Here is a 3,602-nt window from a genome sequence, read left to right on the forward strand (position 1 = left end):
AATATACATACATACATATGTACACATGTACATAAATAAATAATAAATAAAGGTACACAGAAAATTATTCTGAGGGCTGCATACCAAAGGTATGACCATGATTATCTCAAGATGTTGGGGTAAGAGTGATTTTACTTTTTTATTCTCTGAGATTTTTATCATTAACATGCAGTGCATGTATAATAAGATAATTTATTGGCACATGGCAGGGAATACAAGAAATGATCTTTGCCCTCAAAACAATTTACAATCCAACTGGCAGACAAGAAAAACGCATGAAACAATTTGAACAAGAAAAGTGTCGCTGGACAGGACCATATACTATTTCCTAGTTCAATCCTCATTTTAGAGATGAGAAACACAAGGTCCAGGGCAGTTAAGACACCAGGTCACATACTTTATCAATGGCAGAGACAAGACGATAACTGAAGTTTTCTTTTAACCCAGAACTTGGTGGGTATATTCTCTCTCTGGTCTTAAACGTCCTGTCACTGAGTTTTACACACAAGTCCACATAGTACTGACATATCGGCAGCAGGTGAGGTTAGGGAGAAATGTCACATAGGACACACAAGCAGGGATGGAGAAGATTCTGGGTAAGAGAGCAGCCTGGCTCTGTTGGAATGGAATGGGAAGGGCTTAGACAAAAGTAGCCCAAATATGCAGAGGCAGGCCCTAGCCACACTCTCAGAACATCAACCACTACCACATTTCATGGGTCCAAAAGATACACAACATCACATTGCAGAGAACTCTGGTCATTTGGGAGCCAGGCCTGCCCTGCTTTCTGAAAGATGTACCAGAGGAAAGACTGGATGATAACTAACATGAACTTAGAGGCCAGACATACCTGGGTTTGATTTCAGGTTACCTGACTTCGTTGAGCCTTAGTTTCAAGTGTAAAATGGGGGTAATAACTTCTGCTTCGCTATGAGAGTGAGAACAAAGGTGAAGCCCTCAGGATATTCCCCAGCAACGTTAACTACTATTGTTAGATGAGGATGAGTAAAGGAAGGACACTGTATAGTCATTTCTATCTACCAACAGTAGATAGATAGACATCATGAACTAGAATAATATCGTTTAGCTACCACAACCACCACATATTGAACATCTACTATGTGCCCGGCCCTGATAAGAACGCTTTCCATGCACTAACTCCCAGGATCCTCTCATCTACCCTTTGAGGTAGGCCCAGTTGTTGTATTCATGTTACAGGTGAAGAAACTGAGGCACAGAGAGGTAAGAAACTGAGGCACAGAGAGGTGGAGTTTTTTGCCCAAGACCCATTAACAGCAACAGAGGAGATGGGCACAAACCTGGCCATCTGGCTCAAAAGCCCCACTGAGGAATCACCGTATACACTGCCTCTCCACTACCAACATCCCATGATATCCCATACACTGCTGCTTCCTGAGGAGTCTTCTCTCTGCTCTTGGAGTCAAGAGACCTCTCCATCTACATCCCCACCAGCATGGCTATCCTTTGTGCACACAGTGGCTCACCTGGATGGGGTCCCACCCTCATTCTCACAACATAAAGATGAAAATGGCAGGTCAACATCAGTTTTCAAGAGAGTGACAGAAGCAAGGCACATGATCCAGAAAGTTAAGATGGAGAAAAACTAAAAACTATGGACTGGGAAAAGCCTGGCGAAGGTATCATGAGGATTTCTCAGGGGCGGAAAGAAAAAGAAAAGCATTCTGGCCAAGGGTAGGGAGGGGGACACGACTGAGCAAAGGAGACAGGCCAGAAAGGAACTCTGCCAAGTGCGCATGTTTGTTTGTTCTGACCCCAAGTGGTATAAGACATGTGGCATCTTACCTATCAATTCACTAATCATACAGTGAATTGAGATTAATGAATAAAAGAGTGTCTATTAGAAAAAAAAAGAGAAACACAGGCCATGGATTGGGGGGTTGGAGGCAAGCATTCCCTATGCAATCCACCATCCACCAGGGTGGACCAACTCTTCCAAGGCAGAAGGACATGGGCTCCAAATCCTGGTGAAGACTGTATTGGGGAGAAAACTTCAGTTTAAGGGTAAAATAACAAAAAAAAACCCATCTATCTCTAAGACCTGAGATGGCAATGAACTCACCTGAGACCTTGCTTCCCTCTGTTCAGTAGCCATGTCCTCTTTCTCGGCAGTTTCACCTTAGGATGGGAGAAGTCTCCAGAAGCCAGATCTGAGAGAAGAAAAAGGGAACCAGGAGGAAGCCCCTTCTGCTTTCCACCCCTCAGAATCAGCAGCTCTGAAGCCTTTATACCACTTGAAAATGATGCCAAGTGCCCCCAGAGAAGGAAGTCAGAAGGAACGAGGGCTAGACAGGACCAGAGAGAAGGGCTGGGTCATCCTGGTCCAGGCCCAGCTCTTTCCCTGGCTCAGAGGAAAAGGTCCTAGGACTCTATCAGCAGTAGCAGCAACTCCCTGAGCCTCGCCGCGTGCCAGGCACTACCTATCAATACATCATCGAGTCCCACAGCACAGCTGGCACTGTCAGCACCCCATTTTATACATCAGGAAACTGAGGGCAGAGTGGGAGCAACTTGTCCCAGTCCACACAGCCAGGGAGGGTAGCACCAGGTTTCCAAGCACCGTGGGCTCCAGAGCACCTGCTCTAACCTCCCTGCGTGCATGTGACAACTTTTCTCCACCTCAAGCATTCCCACCCAATTCCTACCCCTCCTGTCAAGGAAACAATTTCCAGATTTCTAGAGAAAGCTGCTTCGGAAAGGGAAAACATCAGCTCTCCTATGGCGGGGAGGGGCTGCTGTCTTGAGGAAAGGGCACATTAAACCAAAGACCTGGGTCCAGTCCTGGCTCTGCCACTGGGGGAAGCCGGTGACTCACTTCTCGCGTAAAACAAGCCTGTCACTCGGGAGTGCAGGGGTGATGGTAAGGGGAGGAAATAATTTTCTCACGTTCACTGCCAGCCCAAAACAAATTCAAATGCCAGCAGGCGCTGAGCAGGTAGCGCGCTGGGAACTGGTCGGGAAGAAGCAGGAGGGTGGCTGGGTCCAGCCAATGGGGACGAAGTGTCCGACCTGTCTCGTTCAGGGGCACGTCAGTGGGACGGCTGGGGGCGGCAGGCGAACAGAGCCAGGGGTGCCCGGCTCTCGGCCCGCCGGCGCCCACAAAGACCCGGCTCGCGTCTCTTGGGCCTGTGCCCCATGCCCCGGCGACGCATCCTCCCGAAGCCCGGTCCTCCCTCCCGCATCCTGCCTACCCACCGCCGCTCACCTCGCCCAGGCATCGGGGGTTCCGCGGGCCGCAGGCTGGAGGCTCCGGAACTGCCACGGCCGGACAGAAGCTTCCGCTGGGGACTCCACGCGGTGCCGCCTCGGCGGACCTCTGGCGGATAATCAGCTCACGCCAACGGCAAACGCCCGACGCCCGACGCCCCACGTAGGTCCGGGAGGGGTGGGGCAGGGACAGTCGCGAGCCCCTCTGGGAAATGTAGTCCATGCGAGAGCAAAAGATTCTGGGAAATGTAGTTCTTCGAGCTTGTCTGCGAGGAGAGCCCTGGCTGAGCCTATCACTTGTCCAGACCCCATTCTGGGTTCGTGGTCGAGCTCCTTGGGCTGCTGGCTCCTGGGTT

This window comes from Hyperoodon ampullatus (assembly GCF_949752795.1).
Source record: "Hyperoodon ampullatus genome assembly, chromosome: 4".
NCBI classification, from domain to species: Eukaryota; Metazoa; Chordata; class Mammalia; order Artiodactyla; family Ziphiidae; genus Hyperoodon; species Hyperoodon ampullatus.